Source organism: Loxodonta africana, chromosome 17, assembly GCF_030014295.1.
Source record: "Loxodonta africana isolate mLoxAfr1 chromosome 17, mLoxAfr1.hap2, whole genome shotgun sequence".
NCBI classification, from domain to species: domain Eukaryota; kingdom Metazoa; phylum Chordata; class Mammalia; order Proboscidea; family Elephantidae; genus Loxodonta; species Loxodonta africana.
The window spans coordinates 74,977,031-74,999,942 of NC_087358.1; the positions used below are offsets into that span (position 1 = coordinate 74,977,031).

A 22,912-nucleotide genomic window follows, 5' to 3' on the forward strand; every position below is an offset into this window, starting at 1 on the left:
TGTATCATTATTTATTTATTCATTCATCCGTTGATGGGCACCTTGGTTGCTTCCATCTTTTTGTTATTGTAAACAGTGCTACAATGAACATGGGTGTGCATATATCTGTTCATGTGAAGGCTCTTATTTCTTCAGGGTATATTCCAAGGAGTGGAACAGCAGGGTCATATGGTAGATCTCTTTCTAGCTTTTTAAGAAAGCACCAAATTGATTTCCAGAATGGCTGTACCATTTTACGTTCCCACCAGCAGTGTGTAAGTGTTCCAGTCTCTCCACATCCTTTCCAAAAATTATTATTTTGTGTTTTTTGGATTAATGCCAGTCTTGTTGGGGTGAGATGGAATCTCACTGTAGTTTTGATTTGCATTTCTCTAATAGATAATGATTGTGAGCCTTTCCTCATGTATCTGTTAGCAGCCTCAATGTCTTCTTTGGCGAAGTGCCTATTCATATCCTTTGCCCATTTTTTAATTGGGTTATTTGTCTTTTCATTGTTGAGTTTTTGCAGTATCATGTAGATTTTAGAGATCAGATGCTGATCGGAAATGTCATAGCTAAAAACTTTTTCCCAATCTTTAGGTAATCTTTTTACTCTTTTGGTGAAGTCTTTTTTTTTTTTTTTAATGAGTTTAGGTGTTTGACTTTTGGGAGCTCCCAGTTATCTGATTTCTCTTCTGGTGTTTGTACATTTTTAGTAATGTTTTGTATACTGTTTATGCCATGTATTAGGGCTCCTAGCATTGTCCTTCTTTTCTCTTCCATGATCTTTATCATTTTAGATTTTATATTTTGGTCTTTGATCCATTTTGAGTTGGTTTTTGTGCATGGTGTGAGGTATGGGTCTTGTTTCCTTTTTTTGAAGATGGATATCCAGTTATGCCAGCACCATTTGTAAAACAGACTGTCTTTTCCCCATTTAACAGATTTGGGCCTTTGTCAGATATCAGCTGCTCATATGTGGATAGATTTATGTCTGGATTCTCAATTCTGTCCCATTGGTCTATGTATTTGTTGTATCAGTAACAGGCTGTTCTGACTACTGTGGCGGTATAATAGGTTCTAAAATCAGGTAATGGGAGGCCTCCAACTTTGTTCTTCTTTTTCAGTAATGCTTTACTTATCTGAGGCCTCTTTCCCTTCCATATAAAGTTGACTTTTTATTCCATCTCATTAAAAAAAATGTCACTGGTATTTGGATTAGGATCGCATTGTATCTATAGATCCCTTTGGGTAGAATAGACATTTTTACAATGTTGAGTCTTCCTATCCATGAGCAAGGTATGTTTTTCCACTTAGGTAGATCTCTTTTGGTTTCTTGCAGTAGTGTCTTATAGTTTTCTTTGTATAAGTCTTTTATGTCTCTGGTAAGATTTATTTGTAAGTATTTTATCCTCTTAGGGGCTATTGTAAAGGGCATTGATTTGGGGATTTCCTTTTCGACGTTCTTTTTGTTGGTGCAGAGGAGTCCAACTGATTTAATTATGTTTATCTTGTAACCTGATACTCTGCTAAACTCTTCGATTAGTTTCAGTAGTTTTCTTGAGGATTCTTTAGGGTTTTCTGTGTATAAGATCATGCATGTCATCTGCAAATAGAGACACTTACTTCTTCTTTGCCAATTTGGATGCCCTTTATTTCTTTATCTAGCCTAATAGCTCTGGCTAGGACTCTCCAGCACAATGTTTAATAAGAGTGGTGATAAAAGGCATCCTTGTCTGGTTCCTGTTCTCAAGGGAAATGATTTCAGTCTCTCTCCATTTAGGATGATCTTGGCTGTTGACTTTGTATAAATGCCCTTTATATTGTTCAGGAATTTTCCTTCTATTCCTATTTTGCTGAGAGTTTTTTTTTATCATGAATTGGTGTTGGACTTTGTCAAATGCCTTTTCTGCGTGAATTGATAAGATCATGTGGTTCTTGTCTTTTGTTTTATTTATGTGATGGATTACATTAATTGTTTTTCTAATGTTGAACCATTCCCACATACCTGGTATGAATCCCGCTTGGTCATGGTGAATTATTTTTTTGATATGTTATTGAATTCTATTGGTTAGAATTTTGTTGAGGATTTTTGCATCAAAGTTCATGAGGGATATAGGACTGTAATTTGCTTTTTTGGGATGTCTTTACCTGGTTTTGATATCAGGGTTATGCTGGCTTCATAGAGTCAGTTTGGGAGTATTCCATCTTTTTCTGTGCTCTGAAATGCCTTTAGTAGTAGTGGTGTTTACTCTTCCCTGAAAGTTTGATAGAATTCTCCGGTGAAGTCTCAGGGCCAGGTTTTTTTTTTGTTGTTGTTTTTGGGAGTTCTTAAATTACTATTTCAATCTCTTCTTTTGTTATGGGTTTATTTATCTGTTCTACCTCTGTTTGTGTTAGTTTAGGTAGGCAGTGTGATTCTAGAAATTTGTCCATTTCCTCTAGGTGTTCAAATTTGTTAGAGTACAACTTTTTATAGTATTCTGTTATGATTCTTTTAATTTCAGTTGAGTCTGTTGTCATATTACCCATCCCATTTCTTATTCGGGTTATTTGCTTCCTCTCCTGTTTTTCGTTAGTCTGGGCAATGGTTTATTGATTTTGTTAATCTTTTCAAAGAACCAGCTTTTGGTCCTGTTAACTCTTTCAATTGTTTTTCTGTTCTCAATTTCATTTAATTCTGCTGTAATTTCTATTATTTGCTTTCTTCTGCTGCCTGAAGGTTTCCTTTATTGCTGTCTTTCTATTTGTTCAAGTTGTAGGGATAATTCTTTGATTTTGGCACCTTCTTTTTGTGTGTGTGCATTTATTGATATAAATTGACCTCTGAGGACTGCTTTAGCTATGTCCCAAGGTTCTGATAGGAAGTGTCTTCATTCTCTTTGGTTTCTATTAATCTCTTTTTTCAGTCCTTAATTTCTTCTATAATCCTTTCCTTTTTGAGCAAAGTGTTATTCTGTTTCCATGTGTTTGATTTCTTTTCCCTGATTTTTCTGTTACCGACTTCTAGTTTTATGGCTTTATGGTCAGAGAAGATGCTTTCTACTATTTCTGTGTTTTGGATTCTGGTAAGGGTTGCTTTATGGTCCAATGTGTGGTTTCTTCTAGAGAATGTTCCATGTGTGTTGGAAAAGAAAGTATACTTGGATGCTGTTGGGTGGAGTGTTCTGTATATGTCTATTAGGTCCAGTTGGTTAATTGCGGCATTTAGCTTCTCCTTGTCTATTGAACTTCTTTGTGGATGTTCTGTCTTTCATTGAAAGTAGTGTGGAAGTCTCTTACTGGTATTGTGGAGCTGTCTATCTCACTTTTCAATGCTGTTAGAGTTTGTTTTATGTGTCTTGAAGCTCTGTCGTTGGGTGCATAAATATTTAGTATGGTAATAGCCTCCTGGTATATTGCCCCTTTAATCATTATAGAGTGTCCTTCCTTGTCCTTCGTGGTAGATTTCTGTTTGAAGCCTATTTTGTCAGAAATTACTGTAGACACTCCTGCTTTTTTTTTGACTGTTTGCTTGATATATTTTTTTTCCATCCTTTGAGTTTTAGTTTGTGTCTTTAAGTCTAAGCAGTGTCCCTTGTAGGCAGCATATAGATGGATCGTAATTTTTTAATCCATTCTGCAACTCTCTGTGTCTTTATTGGTGCATTTAGTCCATTCACATTTGGCGTGATTATAGATAGGTATGAATTCAGTGCTGTCATTTTAATGTCTTTTTTTGTGTGTTGTTGACAGTTTCATTTTTCCATTTATTTTTTTGTGCTGGGTAGTTTTTCTTTGTAAATTGTGTGTTCCTCTTTTTCATTGTAGTTCATTTTGTTTTTGCCGAGTCTTTATGTTTTTCTTGTTTTTTTTATTTTGATGTGTTGGATTGTTAGTCGTCTTTGTGGTTACCTTAATATTTTCCCCTATTTTTCTAAGTTTAAACCTAACTTGTATCTCCCTATATTGACTTGATTTCCTCTCCATATGGAAGATCTATGACTACTTTATTTATTTAGCCCCTCTTTATTGATTTAATGTTGTCATCTTCTACATAATGACATTGCTGAGTCCCTGTTTTGAGAGTTTTTTTAATCTTGATTTATTTTTGTGATTTCCCTATCTGGGTTGATATCTGGTTGCTCTGTCCTGCACTCTAGTGTTGGGTTAATATCTGGTATTATTGATTTTCCATCCAGAGAATTCCCTTTAATATTTCTTGTAGTTTTGATTTGGTTTTTGCAAATTCCCTAAGCTTCTGCTTATCTGGAAATGTCCTAATTTCTCCTTCATATTTGAGAGACCGTTTTGCTGGATATATGATTCTTGGCTGGCAATTTTTCTCCTTCAATCCTTTATATATGTCATCCCATTGCCTTCTTGCCTGCATGGTTTCTGCTGAGTATTTCAAACTTATTCTTATTTGAAGGTGACTTTTTGCGTATCCCTGGCCGCTCTTAAAATTTTCTCTTTGTCTTTGGTTTTGGCGTGCTTGATTAAAATATGTCTCGGTGACTTTCTTTTGGGACCTACCTTGTATGGGGTTTGATGAGCGTCTTCGATAGATATCCTTTCATCTTTCACGATATCAGGGAAGTTTTCCACCAACAAATCTTCAACAATTCTCTCTGTATTTTCTGTTATCCCTCCCTGTTCTGGTACTCCTATCACTCGTAAGTTATTCTTCTTGATATAGTTCCACATGGTTCTTAGGGTTTCTTCATTTTTTTTAAATTCTTTTATCTGATCTTTCTTCAAATATATTGTCGCCAAGTGTTTTATCTTTAGTCTCACTCATTCTGCTTCCAGTTCCTCAATTCTGCTCCTCTGACTTTCTACTGAGTTGCCTAGTTCTGATATTTCATTGTTAAGCTTCTGAATTTCTGATTGCTGTCTCTCTATGGATTCTTGCAGCCTATTAAATTTTTCATTATGTACCGAAATAATCTTCTTGATTTCCTCGACTGGTTTATCTATGTGCTCCTTGGCTTGTTCTACGTTCTGTGTGATCTCCTTCCTGATCTCTTGAAGAATTCTGTATATTTATCTTTTGTATTCTACATCTGGTAATTCCAGGAATACATCTTCATCCAGCAGAGTCCTTGATTCTTTATTTGGGAGTTTGTTGAAACAATCATGGTCTGCTTCTTTATATGATTTGTTATTGACTGTTGTCTCCAAGCCATCTATAAGTTATTGTATTATTTTATTTTCTGTTTGCTCACTGTGTCCTAGCTTCTTGCTTTTTTTTTTTTTTATACCCAAATATGCTACTTGAGCTAATTTGATCTGGAGCCTTTGAAGCAGTAATGTCCTGTTACCAGATGGCTAGATCTGTTATCAGGTATATGAGCCTAGGAGTCCATTCACTATCCTTGTATAGATTCAGCTCAGGTGTCCTGATAGTTGGTCATCTAGTGTGTGGTGCAGGCTCTCACCTACGATCTTAGAGGAGCAGTGGCAATTGGTGTATGGACAGGGGGTCACACTCTGAGGAAGGCAGGGGGCTTACAACCTTCTCCTGAGTGTCTGTGAGGAAGGCACATCCCTGTTGTCTAGAGTGCTCTGGTGGGTGGGCTCTGCAGCTCTACCATAGGCACCAAATGGTTTTAACTGTAAAGACTGGTAGGCACCGCTTATCCTTGGACCCTTGTTGCAGGTGCCTAGGTGACATGGTTCAAACCTCCAGTCCTCAGGTCCCTGCTGTGGGTAGGTGAGGGCCCTGTTTAATAGGCAGAGCGTTATCAGACGTCAAAAACCTGCCTGTCCACTGCACAGCTGAAACAGTTACAGTCAGACCTTAAACAGATTCACCCTTGCAATATAACAGTCAGATCCTATCTGTTGTAATGGAGCCACCTGGATACATGCAGAGGTGAGAGGCAATGTGTGTGGATCTCTTGTGCCTGCGCTGGAGCTGCTTCTGCTCTGAGTTTCCAGATTAGGGGAGTCAGCAGAGTATTTTTCCCATTTGTTAATTTGTTCCTTCTCCAAAGCCAGGAGACTGGCTCCGGGAATGCAGCAGGACTTATCTCAGGCCCATGGAAATCAACTGTTAATGAAGCCAGCTGGGGCAGAAGGAGGGGAGATCAAACACGTAGAAGAAAGTTCTTTCAAAAGGAGGAGCTATTAAATCCGTGTGGTAAATTAGACAAAATCACTTATCTTGTACCAAGAGTGCAGTTTTATCTCAGAATCTGGAGGCCTGTGTAGATTGTGTGCTCTGGCTGGATCCCCACCTTGATCGCTCCAGGGGGTCAGGGCTGCATCTGCACGCTTACCTTCTTTCGCTGAAGCACCTGCATCCTAAACTCCTCCATTGTCATGTCAGGGGATCAAGGGTGCAGCACTTCTTTTGCTGAAGCATCCACATCCTAAAAGCCATGTCCAGCCCCTCTGCAGTCACACCACAGGGTTAAGAGTGCTCCACTTCACTTGCCTTTTTTCGCTGAAGCAACTGCGTCCCAGAAAACTACCATCAGCCCCACTGCAGTTGCACCAAGGAATCTGCACTGAGGTGCTTCTGCAGACTCAGCAACTCCATGCTGTTTCTGCACCGTCTCTCCCTCCCCCATCAGTCATCTGATTTCTTAACTTTGATGCTCAGGGTTCCTAGCTTGTCATATATATAATCATTTGTTTTTCCAGGTCTGTATTGTACAAGGGGCCACCGGAATGGTCTGACTACTCCGCCATCTCGGCCCCGCCTCCTGGTGAAGTTTTTGATGAGCAAAAGTGTTTAATTTTTAGAAGATTCCAGTTATCTAGCTTGTCTTCTGGAGCTTCTGGGTTGTTGGTTGTGGTTTGTATCCTGTTAATGCTGTGTATTAGGACCTCTAGCATTAATTCTATTTTTTATTCTATGAACTTCATGGTTTTTGGCTTTATGTTTAGGTCCTTGATCCATTTTGTGTTAGTTTTTGTATATGGTGTGAGGTATGGGTCCTGTTTCATTTTTTTGCACGTGGACATACAGTTTTGCCAGCACCATTTGTTAAAAAGACTGTCTTTTCCCCATCTGATGAACTTTGAGCCCTTGCCGAAAATCAGGTGATCATAGGTGGATGGATTTACATCTGGGTTCTCAATCCTGTTCAGTTAGTCAACGTGTCTGTCATTGTAACAGTACTAGGCTGTTTTGACTAGCATATCTGTATAGGAGGGTCTGAGGTCAGGTAGTGCAAGTCCTCCTACTTCTTCTTCAATAGTGCTTTACTTACTGGGGTTCTTCTTTTTCCATATAAAGTTAATGATAAGTTTTTCCATCTCTTTAAAGAATGTTGTTTGTATCTGGAATGGTATTGCATTGTATTTGTAAATTGCTTTGGGTAGAGTTGTCATTTTCACAATGTTGAGTCTACCTATCCGTGAGCATGGTACGTTTTTTCATTTATATAGATCTCTTTTGGTTTCTTGCAGTAGTGTTTTGTAGTTTTCTTTGTATAGGTCTTTTACATCCCTGGTTAGTTTTGGTCCCAAGTATTTTATTTTTTAGGGGCTATTTGGGTGGGTTTATTATAAATGGTATTGTTTTCCTGATTTCCTTTTCATCATTCCTTTTGTTGGTGTATAGGAATCCAACTGACTTTTGTATGTTTATCTTGTAGCCTGCTACTCTGCTGAACCTTTCTATTAATTCCAGGAATTTTCTTGTGGAGTCTTTTGGGTTTTTCGTGTATAGTATCATATCATCCACAAATAGGGAGAGTTTAACTTCTTCATTACCAATTTGGATGCCCTTTATTTCTGTTTCTTACTTTATTGCTCTAGCTAGGGCTTCCAACACAACGTTAAATAGGAGTGATGATAAAGGGCACCCTTATCTTGTTCCTGTTCTCAAGGGAAATGTTTTCATCCTCTCTCCATTAAGAATGATGTTGGCCATAGGTTTTGTATAGATGCCCTTCCTTATGTTGAGAAATTTTCCTTCTACACCTATTTTATTGAGAATTTTTTAAAATCAGGAATGGGTGTAGGACTTTGTCTAATGCCTTTTCTGCATTGATTGAGACGATCATGTGATTCTTTTCTTTCTTTTTAATTGTGTGGTGGATTACGTTGATTGATTTTCTAATGTTGAACCCTTCTTGCATACCTAGTATGAATCCTACTTGGTCATGCTGTATTATTTTTTTTGATATGATGGTGAATTCTATTGGCTAGAATTTTGTTGAGAGTTTTTATTCATGAGAGATATTGGTCTGTAATTTTCTTTTTTGGTGATGTCTTCACCTTATTTTGGTGTCAGGGTTATGCTGGCTTCATAGAATGAATTCGGAAGTGTGCTTTCCTTTTCTATGTTCTGAAATAGTTTGAGAAGTACTGGTGTAAACTTTTCTCTGAATGTTTGGTAGAATTATCCAGTAAATCCATATAGGCCAGGGCTTTTATTTTGGGGGAGTGTTTTTATTACATTTTCAATCTCTTTTCTTGTTATGGGTCTGTTCAGATTTTCAACATCATATTGTGTCATTTTGGGTAGATAGTGTGTTATCTAGAAATTTGTCCTTTTCCTGTAGGTTTTCAAATTTGTTGGAGTATAGTTTTTCAGAATACTGTTATGATCCTTTTTATTTCAGTTGGATCTGTTGTAATGTCCCCCATTTCATTTCTTATTTGGGTTATTTGTGTCCTCTCCTGTTTTTCTAGTGTCGATTTGGCCAGTGGTTTGTTGATCCTTTCAAAGAACCAACTTTTGGTTTTGTTGATTCTTTCTATTGTTTTTTTATTCTTTATTTCTACTCTGATCTTTATTATTTCCTTTCTTCTGGTGGCTGTGGGCTTCTTTTGCTGTTCCCCTTTCTATTTGTTCAAGTTGTGTAGCTGATGTTTTAATTTTGTCCCTTTCTTCTTTTTTGATGTTTGCGTGTATTACTATAAGTTGACCTCTGAGGACTGCCTTTGCTGTATCCCAAATGTTTTGGTGTGATGTGTTTTCTTTCTCGTTTGATTCTAGGAATTTTTTTATTCTATCTCTGTGGTTTTTAAGCAGTGTGTTATTCAGTTTTCATGTAATTGATTTTTTCCTTTACTCATCCTGTTGTTAATTTCTACTTTGGTGGCATTGTGGTCAGAGAAGACACTTTGTATTATCTCAGTGTTGTGGATTTTGTTGAGGGTTGCTCTGTGGCCTAAGATGTGGTCTATTCTGTGGAATGTTTCACATGCTTTGGAAGAGAATGTGTACTTTGCAGCTGTTGTGTGGAGTGTTCTGTATGTTTATGAGGTCAAGTTGACTGGTTGTGCACTTCAGCTCTTCTGTATCTTTGTTAAGTTTCTTTCTGGATGTTCTGTCCTTTACCGAGGATGATGCGTTGAAGTCTCCTACTATTATTGTAGAACTGTCAATTTCTCTTTTCAGTGCTTTTAGAGTTTTTAAAATGTATTTCGGAGTCCTGTTAAGTGTGTAGATGTTTATTATGGTTAAGTCTTCATGATGGATTGTCCCTTTAGTCATTATATAGTGTAGTTCTTTGTCTTTCATGGTGGATTTTGTTTTAAAGTCTTTTTAATCTGAGGTCAGTATTGCCACTCCTGCTCTTTTTTTGGTAGTTATTTGCTTGATGTATTTTTTCCATCCTTTGATTTTTTAATAAATTTATGTCTTTGTTTCTGAGGTGTGTCTCTTGTAGACAGCATACTGATGGATCCTATTTTTTAATCCACTCTGTCACTCTGTGTCTCTGTCATGGATTGAATTGTGTCCCCCCCAAAATATGTGTCAATTTGGTTAGGCCATGATTCCCAGTATTGTATAGTTGTCCTCTGTTTTGTGATTGTAATTTTATGTTAAGAGGATTAGAGTGGGATTGTAACAGCACCCTTACTCAGGTCACCTCTGTGATCCAGTGTAAAAGGAGTTTCCCTGGAGTGTGGCCTGCACCACCTTTTATCTCTCAAGAGATAAAAGGAAAGGGAAGCAAGCAGAGAGTTTGGGACCTCATACCACCAAGAAAGGAGCACCAGGAGCAGAGCGTGTCATTTGGACCTGGGATCCCTGGGCCTGAGAAGCTCCTCAACCATGGGGAGATTGAGGACAAAGTCCTTCTCCAGAGCCAACAGAGAAAAACTTCCCCTGGAGCTGAGGCCTTTAATTTGGACTTTTTAGCCTACTTTACTGTGAGGAAATAAAATTTTCTTTGTTAAAGCCATCCAATTGTGGTATTTCTGTTATGGCAGCACTAGATAACCAGGAGTCTCATGGGTACACTTAGGCCATTTACATTCAGTGTAATTATTGATAGGTTTGAGTTTATTGCTATCATTTTGTAGTGCATTTTTTTGTAGTGCTAATATTTTCTTTGTTCCGTTTACTCTCCTGTGCTGAGTTCCTTTTGTTTGTGGATTTCTTTTGTTTTTGTAGATTTTGTTTTTATTCAAACTTTATGTTTTTCTTCTTTATTTTGATGAGTAGGTTTGTTGACTTTCTTTGTGATTATGTCGAAATTTACCCATATCTTCCTAGGTTTGAACGAGTCTATTATTTCTGGTATCGCCTGGCCTTCCTCTCCATTAGGAAGTTCTGTACCTACATCATTTATTCCCTCTTTTCTTGTTCTGACGTTGTTGTCATTTACAGATTAATACCTCTGGTTCCCTATTGCAACAGTTTTGGTTTTGGATAGTCTTTGAGAGCTCATTTCCTACATTGGTGTCTGCTTAGTACAATCTTGTGTCCTAGATTCAGGCTGTGGTTGATGTTGTTTTTTCTCAGACTGAGGGACTCCCTTTAAATAATACTCGTAGGTTTGGGTTGGTTTTTATATATTCCCTTAATTTCTGTTTATCTGGAAATGTCTGAATTTCACCATCACATTTGAATGAAAGTTTTCCAGGGTGTATTATTCATGGTTGGAAATGTTTTTCTTTCAGTGTTTTATATATATCATTCCATTGCCTTCTTGCCTGCATGGTTTCTGCAGAATAATCAAAGTTTAGTCTTATTGTTTCTCCTCTGTATTTGACTTTTTGTTTTTCTCAAGCTGCTCTCAGGATTTTTTCTTTGTCTTTGGTTTTAGCGAGTGTGATTATGATATGCCTTGGTGTTTTTCTTTTGGGGTCTATCCTATATGGGTTTTGTTGAGCTTTTTGGATGGTCAGCTTTTCATCATTCATGATATTAGGGAAGTTTTCTGTCAGCAATTCTTCGGTGATCCTCTCTGTGTTTTCCATTTTCTCTCCCTATTCTTTATTCCATCCTGGATGTCTTCTATAACCCAGTCCTTTTTGAGCAGGGTATCGTTCAGTTTCCGAGTGTTGGATTTCTTTTCCCTGCTTTTTCTGTTATTGATTTCTACTTTTATGGCCTTATGGTGAGAGAAGATGCTTTTAGTATTTTGATGTTTTGGATTTTGCTAAGGCTTGCTTTATGACCTAATATGTGTTCTCTTCTAGAGAATGTTCCATGTGCACTGGGAAAGAAAATATACTTGGCTGCCATTGGGTGGAGTGTTCTTTATATGTCTATGAAGTCAAGTTAGTTGATTGTGGCATTTAGATCTTCTGTGTCTTTATTCAGCTTCTTTCTGGATGTTCTGTCCTTCACAGAAAGTGTTGTGTTGATAATTGTGGAACTGTCTATCTTACTTTTCAATGCTGTTAGAGTTTGTTCTATGTATCTTGCAGCCTTGTCAATGGGTGCATAAATATTTAATATGGTTATATCCTCCTGGTATATTGTCCCTTTAATCATTATAGTGTCCTTCCTTATCCTTTGTGGTGGATTTAACTTTACAGTCTATTTTGTCAGGAATTAATATTGCCACTTCTGCTCTTTTTTGATTGTTGTTTGCTTGATATATTTTTTTCCATCCTTTGAGTTTTAGTTTGTTTGTGCCTCTAAGTCTAAGGTGTGTCCCTTATAGGCAGAATATAGATGGATTGTGTTTTTTTAATCCATTTTGCCACTTTTTGTCTCTTTATTGGTGCATTTAGTCCATTTACATTCAGCGTAATTATGGATAGGTACGAGTTTAGTGCTGTCATTTTGATGTCTTTTTTGTGTGTGTTGTTGACAGTTTTTTTCCCACAATTTTTTCTGCTGAGTAGTTTATCTTTATGTATTGTGTTTTCCTCTTATTCATTGTATTAGATTTTGTTTCTGCAGAGTCTCTATTTTTTTCCTGTGTTTTATTTTGATAAGATTGTTAGTCTCCTTTGTGGTTACCTTAATATTTACCCTTATTTTTCTAAGTTTAGACCTAATTTTTATTTCTTTATATTGCATTGTCTTCCTCTCCATATGAAAGATCTATGACTACATTTCTTTGTCCTTCTTTATCATTCCAATGTTGTCTTCCCTATGTAATGACATCATTGTTTCCCTGTTTTGAGCATTTTTTTATCTTGATTTATTTTTGTGATTTCCCTGTCTGGGTTGACATCTGATTGCTCTGTCCAGTGTTCTCTTCTTGGGTTGATACCTGATATTATTGATTTTCTAACCAGAGAATTCCCCTTAGTATTTCTTGTAGTTTTGGTTTGGTTTTTATGAATTTCCTAAATGTCTGTTTATCTGCAAATGTCCTAATTTTGCCTTCGTATTTGCAATAGAGTTTTGTTGGATATATGATTCTTGGCTGGCAATTTTTTTCCATCAGTGCTTTATATAAGTCATCCCACTGCCTCTTGCCTGCATGGTTTCTGCCGAGTAGTTCAAGCTCGTTCTTATTGACTCTCTTTTTTAGGTGTCTTCGTTTATCCCTAGCTGCTCTTAAACTTCTCTCTTTATCTTTGGTTTTGACAAGTTTGATTATAATATGTCTTGGAGACTTTTAAGATCTGCCTTATGTGGAGTTCGATGAGCATGTTGGATAGATATCTTCTCATCTTTCATGATATCAGGGAAGTTTTCTGCCAACAAATCTTTGACAATTCTCTTTATTTTCTGTTATCCCTCCCTGTTCTGGTACTCCAATCACTCGTAGGTTATTTCTCTTGACAGAGTCTCACATGATTCTTAGGGTTTCTTCATTTTTTTATCTGATTTTTCTTCAAATATATTGGTGCCATGTGCTTTATCTTCAATCTCCCCAATTCTGCCTTCTACTTTCTCAATACTGTTCCTCTGACTTTCTATTGAGTTGTCTAATTCTGTAATTTTATTGTTAATCTTCTGAGTTTCTGATTGCTGTCTCTGTATGGATTCTTGCAGCTTATTCAATTTTTCATTATGTTCTTGAATAATCTTTTTAATTTCTTCAACTGCTTTATCTGTGTGTTCCTTGGCTTGTTCTGTGTATTGCCTGATCTCATTCCTAATGTCTTGAAGAGTTCTGTATTTTAATCCTTTGTATTCTACCTCTGGTAATTCCAGGAAGGCATCTTCATCCAGAAGACCCCTTGATTCTTTGTTTTGAGAGCTTGTTGAAGCGATCAAGGTCTGTTTCTTTATGTGACTTGATATTGACTATTGTCTCCATGCCATCTATAAGTTATTGTATTAGTTTATTTTATGTTTGCTTACTATATCCTAGCTTCTTGCTTTGATATGTACAAATACATTGCATGAGTGAGCTAGCTTGATTATTTTCAGCTTTGAAGCTCTAACACCCTGTCACCAGATGGCTAGAGTTGTTACCAGGTATATGAGCTTAGGAATCCATTAACTTTTCTTGTATGCCTTCAGCTCAGGTGTCCAGGTAGTTGGTCATCAAATGTGTGGTACAGGCTCTGTCCTACAGTCTTCGAGGGGCAGAGGTCATTGGTGTAGGTGCAGGTATCTGGTTTCAGCAGGGTGTCATGCTCTGAACAAGGCAGGGGGCTGGCTACCGTCCCCTGAGTGTCTTTGAGAAGAGTGTCCCTGTTCCCTAGAGTGCACAGGTGGGTAGGTTCTGCAGAGGGACCTTGGGCACCCAATGTTTTTGTTTGTAAGGACTGGGAGGTACCAGTTATCCTTGTACGCCTGTCACTGGTGGCTGTGTGACCTGAGTGGAGCCAACAGTCCTTAAGCCCCTGATCTGTTTAGGTGAGGACCCTGTTTAATAGGCAAAACGGTGTCAGACCTCAAACACCCACCTCTCCACTGCACAGCTGAAACAATTACAGTCTGCCAACAAGGGCTTATTCTCCTGAAATAGGATCACACAGGTCCATGCAGAGGGGAAAGGTATTCAAAGTCCATGAACTGTTCATGCCTGGACAGGAGCTGTTTCTCTCCTGTGATCCCCAAATTAGTGTAGCTGGCAGATTATCTTTTCTCTGATTGTGAATTTATTCCTTCTCCAAGGCTGAGAGAATGGCTCTGGGCCCATAACAGGACCTGTCTCAGGCCCGGGGAAAGATAGCCAGTGAAGCCAGCTTTGGGGCTGGGGGCATGGTAAAATATACACAAGCACTTAGCTTTTGTCAAGAGCTCCGTTCTTCCCTGGTTCCTGAGGTGTGAGTATATTGTGTTGCTGGCTGTTCCTCCCTGAGGAAACTGCAGCTGAACACTATCACTATCACTAACACTATCACTATCATCACTAGCCCCCTACGGCCACTACCCCTGATGCTCCGTCTGTTTTCTTTGCCTTTGATGTTCATGTCTTCTTGCTTGTCATAAATGTAATCATTTCAGTCTTTTTTTTTTTTGGTTTATGTTGTAAGAGGGTTCACTGGAAGCATCTGACCACTCCATCATATTGGCCCTGCCTCCCCACTTCAGCCATTTTTAAATATTCAACTCAGTGACATTAATTACATTCACCATCCATACTCCATGCAACTATAACTACTACTATTTCCTAAAGATTTTTATCATCACAGATGGAAACTCAGTACTGCTTAAGCAATAACTTCTTACTCTCCTTTTCCCCAGCCCTTGGTAACTACTGAAAAACTTTTATCTCTATGTATGTGCCTATTCTAGGTATTTCATACAAGCGGTGTCATGCAATATTTGTCCTTTTGTATCTGAAGCATTTCTCTTCACATAGTGTTTTCAGTGTTCATATGCATCATAGCATGTATCAGAATGGAAACCCTGGTGGCACAGTGATTAAGAACTATGGCTACTACCCAAATGATCAGCAGTTCAAATCCACCAGGTGCTCCTTGGAAACTCTATGGGGCAGTTCTACCCTGTCCTGTAGGGTTGCTATGAGTCGGAATTGAGTCAACGGAAATGGGTCTGGTTTGTTTTGGTTATGTATCAGAACTTCATTTCTCCTATGATTAAATGATATTCCATTTTATGTATTGTTTATTCATTCATTTGTTGATGGACTCTTAGATTGTTTCCACATTTTGACTATTGCTAATAATGCTGCAATGAACATTGGTGTACAAGGAATTTAATTTCTTTCTTAATGAATTTTAAGATTTCTTTATGTAATGTGGATACAAGTCATTTATCAAATATATGCTTTACAAAGATTTTTCTCGTAGCCTGTGACTTGCATTTTCATTCTCTTCACATTGTCTTTTGAATAGGAAGTTTTTAATATTAATAAGCCCAATTTGTCAATTTGTTCTATGGATCGTGGTTTTGTTTTTTTTTTTTTAATTGTGCTTTAGGTTTAAGTTTACTGCTTAAGTTAATTTCTCATACGAAAATATATACACATATTGTTATGTGACACTAGTAGCAATCCCTATAATGTGACCACACACTCCCCCTTTCCACCCCAGGCTTCCTGTGTCTATCCAACAAGCTGCAGTCCCTTTCTGCCTTTCCATCCTGCCTCCGGATGGGCCATCAATTTAGTCTTTTGTATCTGCTTAAACTAAGAAGCACACTCCTCATGAGTATTATATTGTTTTATAGTCCAGTCTAATCTTTGTCTGAAGAGTTGGCTTTGGGAATGGTTTTAGTTCTGGGTTAACAGAGAGTCCGGGGGCTGTGTCTCAGTTAGACTCTTAAGTCTGGTCTTCGTATGTGAACTTAAGTTCTGCACCACGCTTTTCTCCTGCTCAGTCAGGGACTCGCTGTTGTGTTCCATGTCAGAGCAGTCATTGGTGGTAGCCGGGCACCATCTAGTTCTTCTGGTCTTGGGCCGATAGAGTCTCTGGTTTACGTGGCCCTTTTCTCTCTTGGGCTAATATTATCCTTGTATCTTTGGTGTTCTTCATTCTCCTTTGCTCCAGGTGGGCTGGGAAAAATTGATGCATCTTAAATGGCTGTTTGCTAGCTTTAAAGACCCCAGATGCCACTCACCAAAGTGGGATGAAGAACATTTTCTTAATAAACTTTGCTATGCCAATTGACCTAGATGTCCCCCAAAACCGTGGTCCCCAGGCCCCTGTCACTGCTAATCTGTTCCTTGAAGTGTTTGGTTGTGTTCAGGAAACTTCTTAGTTCTTGATTTAGTGCAGGTGTGCTGACTTCCTCTGTATTGTGTGTTGTCCTTTCCTTCACCTACAATAATTCTTGTCTACTATCTAGTTATCTAGTTAGTAAATTCCTCTCTCTCTCCCTCCCCACCCTCATAACCATAGAAGAATATTTTCTTCTGTGTTTAAACCTTTTCTTGAGTTCTTATAATAGTGGTCTCATACAACATTTGTCCTTTTGTGACTGACTGATTGCAATCAGCATAATGCCTCCCAGATTCCTCCATGTTGTGAGATGTTTCATGGATTTATCATCGTTCTTTAACAGTGCACAGTATTCTGTTGTGTATATGTAGCATAATTTGTTTATCCATTCATCCGTTGATGGGCACTTAGTAGTCTTCATCTTTTTGCTCTTGTAAACAATGCTGCAATGGACATGGGTTAAATATATCTATTCTTGTGTTGGCTCTTATTTCTCTAGGATATATTCCAAGGACTGGGATTGCTGGATCGTTTGGTACTTCTGTTTCTAGCTTTTTAATGAAGCACCAAATCAATTTCTAAAGTGGTTGTACCATTTTACGTTCCCACCAGCAGTGTATAAGTGTTCCAGTCTCTCCACAACCTCTCCAACATTTATCATTTTGTGTTTTTTGAATTAGTGCTAGTCTTGTTGGGGTGAGATGGTATCTCATTGTACTTTTGATTTGCATTTCTCTAATGGCTAATGACCTTGAGCATTTCCTCATGTTAGCTGCCTGAATATCTTCTTTGGTGAAGTGTCTGTTCATATCCTTTCCCCATTTTTAAACTGAGTTGTCTTTTTGTTGTTGAGGTTTTGCAGTACCTTGGAAATTTTAGAGATTAGATCCTGGTCGAATATGTCATGGTCAAAATTTTTTCCCCGTCTGTGAGTTGTCTTTTTATTCTTTTGGTGAACTCTTTTGATGATCATAAGTGTTTGATTTTTAGGAGCTCCCAGTTATCCAGCTTCTCTTCTGGTGTTTGTTAATTGTCAGTTAAGGTTTGTCTTCTGTTTACACCATGTGTTACAGCTCCTAGCATTGTCACTATTTTTTCTTCCATGATCTTTATCATTTTAGATTTTATATTTAGGTCTTTGATCCATTTTGAGTTCGTTTTTGAACATGGTGTGAGGTATGGGTCTTGTTTCATTTTTTTGCGTATGGATATCCAGTTATGCCAGCACAACTTTTTAAAGAGACTATCTTTTCCCCATTTAATGGACTCGGGGCATTTTTCATATATTAGCTGCTCATAAAAGTGGATGAATTTACATCTGGATTCTCAATTCTTTTCCATTGGTCTATGTATTTGTTTTTGTACCAGTACCAGGCTGTTTTGACTACTGTGGTGGTATAATAGGTTCTAAAATTAGGTAGTGTAAGGCCTCCCATTTTATTCCTTTTTCAGTAATGCTTTACTTATCCGGGGCCTCTTCCTTTTCCATTTGAAATTGATGAGTTGTTTCTCCATCTTATTAAAAAATGCCGTTGGAATTTGGATCGAGATTGCATTGTACCTATAGATTGCTTTGGGTAGAATAGACATTTTCACAATGTTGAGTCTTCCTATCCATGAACAAGATATGTTTTTCCACTTATGTAGGTCTCGTTTGGTTTCTTGCAGTAGCTCCTGGTAATTTTCTTTGTATAGGTCTTTTATGTCTCTGGTTAGATTTATTCCTAAGTATTTTATCTTCTTGGGGCTATTGTAAATGGTATTGATTTGGTGATTTCTTCTTCGACATTCTCTTTGTTGGTGTTGAGGAATCCAACTGATTTTTGTATGTTTACCTCATACCCCTGATATTTTGTTGAAATCTTGTATTAGTTCCAGTAAATTTCATGTGGATTCTTTGGGGTTTTCTGCATATAAGATCATGTCATCTGCAAATAGAGGTACTTTTACTTCTTCCTTACCAATTTGGATGCCTTTTATTTCTTTTTCTAGCCTAACTGTTCTGCCTAGGACCTGTGGCACAATGTTGAATAAGAGTGGTGATAAAGGGCATCCTTGTCTGGTTCCCATTCTCAAGGGGAATGCTATCAGACTTTGTCCAATTAGGATGATGTTGGCTGTTGTCTTTGTATAAATGTCCTTTATTATGTTGAGGAATTTGCCTCCTATTCCTACTTTGCTGAGAGTTTTTATCAAGAATGTGTGTTGGACTTTGTCAAATGCCTTTTCTGCTTCAATTAATGAAATGTGGTTCTTGTTTTTTGTTTTATTTTTGTGATGTATTGCATTGATTGTTTTTCTAATGTTGAACCATCTCTGTGTACTTGGTATGAATCCCACTTTATCATGGTTAATTTTTTTTTTTTGATATGTTGTTAAATTCTATTGGACAGAATTTTGTTGCAGATTTTTGTGTCTAAGTTCATGAGGGATACTGGTCTGTAATTTCTTTTTTGTGACATCTTTGCCTGGTTTTGGTTTCAGGATTATGCTAACTTCACAGAATGAGTTTAGGAGTATTCCTTCCTTTTCTATGCTCTGAAATACCTTTAGTAATAGTGGTATTAATTCTTCTCTGAAAGTTTGGTAAAATTCTCCAGTGAAGCCGTCATGGCCAGGGCTTTTTATTGTTGTGAGTTTTTAAATTACCTTTTCAATCTCCTCTTTTGTTGTAGGTTTATTTAGTTGTTCTACCTCTGTGTTAGTTTAGGTAGGTATTGTGTTTCTAGAAATTTGTCCATTTCCTCTAGGTTTTCAAATTTGCTAGAGTACAATTTTTTCATAGTATTCTGTTATTCTTTTAATTTCAGTTGGCTCTGTTGTGGTATAACCCATCTCATTTTTCATTCAGGTTATTTACTTCCTCTCCTATTTTTCTTTTGTTAGTTTGGCCACTGGTTTATCGATTTTATTGATCTTTTCAGAGAAGCAGTTTTTGGCCTTGTTAACTGTTTCAATTGTTTTTCCATTCTCTATTTCATTTAATTCTGCTCTAATTTTTATTATCTGCTTTCTTCTGGTGCCTGAGAGTTTCTTTTGCTGTTTTCTTTCTATTTGTTCAAGTTCTTGGGTTAATTCTTTAGTATACGTCCTTTCTTCTTTTTGGATGTGTACATTTATTACTGTAAATTGACCTCTGAGGACTGCTTTTGCTGTGTCCCAAAGGTACTGCTAGGATGTATTTTCATTTTCATTCTCATTTGAATCTATGAATTTCTTTATTCTGTCCTTAATTTCTTGTATAACCCAATAGTTTTTGAGCAAGGTGTTGTTCGGTTTCCATGTGTTTGATTTTTTTCCCTACCTTTTTCTGTTATTGTTTTCTGCTTTTATAGCTTCATGGTCAGAAAAGGTGGTTTGTAATATTTCAATGTTTTAGATTCTGTTAAGGCTTGCTTTATGGCATAATATGTGGTCTATCCTAGAGAACGTTCCATGGGCATTTGAAAAGAAGGTATACTTGGCTGCTGTTGGGTGGGGCGTTCTGTATATGAGGTCAGGTTAGTTGAATGTGGCACGTCTTTATTGAGCTTCTTTCTGGATATTCTATCCTTCACCAAAAGTGTGTTGAAGTCTCCTACTGTTATTGTGGAGCCGTCTATCTCTCTTTTCAATGTTGTTAGGGTTTGTTTTTATGTATTTTGGAGCCCTTTTATTGGGTGCATAAATATTTGTTATGGTTACATCCCCCTGATGTATCGACCCTTTAATCATATAAGGGTCCTTGCTTATCCTTTGTGGTGGATTTAACTTTAAAGTCTATTTTATCAGAAATTAATATTGCCACTCCTGCTCTTTTTTGATTGTTGTTTGCTTGATATACATTTTTTTCCATCCTTTGAGTTTTAGTTTGTAGCTTTAAGTCTAAGGTGTGTCTCTTGGAAGCAGCATATAGATGAATCACGGTTTTTTTTTTTTTTTTTTAATCCATTCTGCCACTCTCTGTCTCTTTATTGGTGCATTTAGCCTATTTACATACAGCGTAATTATTGATAGGTATGAGTTTAGTGCTGTCTTTTTGATGTCTTTTATTGTGTTGTTGACAGCTTCTTTGTTCCACTTAATTTTCTGTGCTCAGTCCTTTTTCGTTTTATATTTTCTTTTGTTCTTTTTCATTGTTGTTGCTTTTGTATTTGCTGAGTCTTTATGTTTTTCTTGTATTTTATTTTGATGTGTAGGATTGTTAGTTTCCTTTGTGTTTACCCTTATTTTTCTAAGTTTCAACCAATCTTTTATTTCTTTTTACTGCCTTTATTTCCTCTCCATATGAAAGATTTCTGACTACACTTTTTAGTCCCTCTTTTTTGTTCTAGTGACTTCTTTTACATAATGACATCTGCTTCCCTGTTTTGATTGTTTTAGCTTTGATTTATTTTTGTGATTTCTCTATCTTGATTGATATCTGGTTGCTCTGTCCTATGTTCTGGTTTTGGATTGTTATCTGATGTTATTGACTTTCCAACTGGAGGACTCCCTTTAGTATTTCTCTTAATATTAGGTTTGGTTTTTGCAAATTCCCAAAACATCTCTTTGTCTGGAAATGTCCTAATTTCACCATCATATTTGAGAGACAGTTTTGTTGGATATATAATTCTTGGCTGTCAGTTTTTCCCTTCAAGGCTTTATATATGTCATCCCATTGCCTTCTTGCCTGCCTGGTTTCTGTTTAGTAGTCCAAGCTTTGTCTTATTGACTCTCCTTTGTAAGGTAACTTTTGTTTATCATTAGCCACTCTTAAAATTCTCTCTTTATCTTTGGTTTTGGCAAGTTTGATTATAATATGTCATCTTGGATTGAATTATATCCCCCCCAAAAATGTATTAACTTGGTTAGGCCATGTGTGGTTGTCCTCATTTTGTGATTTTCCTATATGTTAAAAATCATAATCTCTGCCTGTGGTTAAAAGGATTAGGGTGGAATGTAACACTCTTGCTCAGGTCACCTTCCTGATCCAAAGTAAAGGGAGATTCCCTGGGATGTGGCCTGCACCACCTTTTATCTTACAAGAGATAAAAGGAAAGGGAAGCAAGCAGAGAGTTGGGTACCTCATACCACCAAGAAAGCAGCACCAGGAGCAGAGCACCTCCTTTGGACCTGGGGTACCTGCACCTAAGAAGCTCCTTGACCAGGGGAAGATTGAGGACAAGGATCTTCCTACAGAGCCAACACACCGAGAGAGAGCCTTCCCCTAGAGCTGGTGCCCTGAGTTTGGACTTGTAACCTACTAGACTGTGAGAGAATAAATTTCCCTTTGTTAAAGTGGCATTTCTGTTATAGCAGCACTAGATGACTAAAGCATAATGTCTTGTTGACTTTCTTTTGGCGTCTACCTTGTGTAGGTTTTGATGAACATCTTGGATAGATATCTTCTCATCTTTCATGATATAAGGGAAGTTTTCTGCCAACAAATCTTCAACAATTCTCTCCTTTCTGTAATGCCCTTCAGTTGTGTTACTCCAGTTACTTGTATGTTATTCCTCTTGAAGGAGTCCCACATAATTCTTCAGAGTTCTTCATTTTTTAAAATTCTTCTGTCTGATTCTTCCTCAAATATGTTGGTGTGAAGTGCTTTGTCTTCAGTCGCACTAATTCTGACTTCAAGTTCCTCAATTCTGCTCTTATGACTTTCTATTGAATGTCTGATTCTGAAATTTTATTTTTAGTCTTCTGAATTTCTGTTTGCTGCCTCTCTATGGATTCTTGCAGCTTATTAAATTTTTCATTATGCGCTTGTCTAATATTCTTAAATTCCTCTAATGCTTTGTCTGTGCTTCCCTTGACTTGTTCTGCGTTTTGCCTGATCTCCTTCCTGATCTCTTGAAGAGTTCTGTATATTAGTCTTTTGTGTTCTACCTCTGGTAATTCCAGGAAGTTCTCTTCATCTGAAGATTTCTTGATTCTTTGTTTTGGGAGCTTGCTGAAGCCATCATGGCCTGCCTTTTAATGTGATGTAATATTAACTGTTGTCTCTGAGCCATCAATAAGTTATTGTATTTATTTATTTTATGTTCACTTACTGTGTCATAGCTTCTTGTTTTGTTTTGTTTCGATATGCCCAAATAGTCTGCTTAAGTGAGCTAGTTTGATTATTGGCACCTTTGAAGCTCTAGCATCCCATCACCAGGTGGTTGGAGCTGTTACTAGGTATGCGAGCCCAGGAATCCATTCACTTCTCTAGTGTGAATTCAGCTCAGGGGTCCAGGTTTTGGTCACCAAGTGTGTGGTGCAGGCTCTCACCTACAGTCCTATAAGAGCACAAGTGATTTGTGCAGGCACAGGTATCTGTGTGCAGTAGGTCATGCACTGAGTAAGGCAGGAGGCTGACAACCAACCCCAGAGTGTCTGTGAGGAAAGTGTGGTTCCCTAGAGTGCATAGGTGTGTAGTTTTTGCATCTGGATAATTGGAACCCAATGCTGTTGGCTGTAAGAACTGGGAGGCACACTTATTCTTGGACCCCTGTCACAGGAGGCTGAGTGTCGTGGGTGGAGCTGCTAGTCATCAGGCCCCTGATGCGGGTAGGTGAAAGGACCCGGGTTAATAGGTAGAGCAGTGTCAAACGTCACAAACTTGCTTCTCTACCACGTAGCTGAAACAGTTGAAGTTAGACTTAAGTTATATACCCTATTGTACTGTGCTGATGAGGGCCTACACTGTTGAAATGGGCCCATACAGGTCTATGCAGCAGCGAAAGGCATTCAAAAGCCGTGGACC

At 37.7% G+C, this 22,912-nt stretch overlaps 1 protein-coding gene across 1 annotated transcript in view; it reads left to right on the forward strand.

Moving 5' to 3' along the window:
• Positions 1-22,912, forward strand: part of LOC100654884 (phosphatidylinositol 3,4,5-trisphosphate 3-phosphatase TPTE2-like) — a 311,464-nt gene that overhangs the window by 38,187 nt on the left and 250,365 nt on the right. The gene's annotated exons all lie outside the window — the stretch shown is intronic.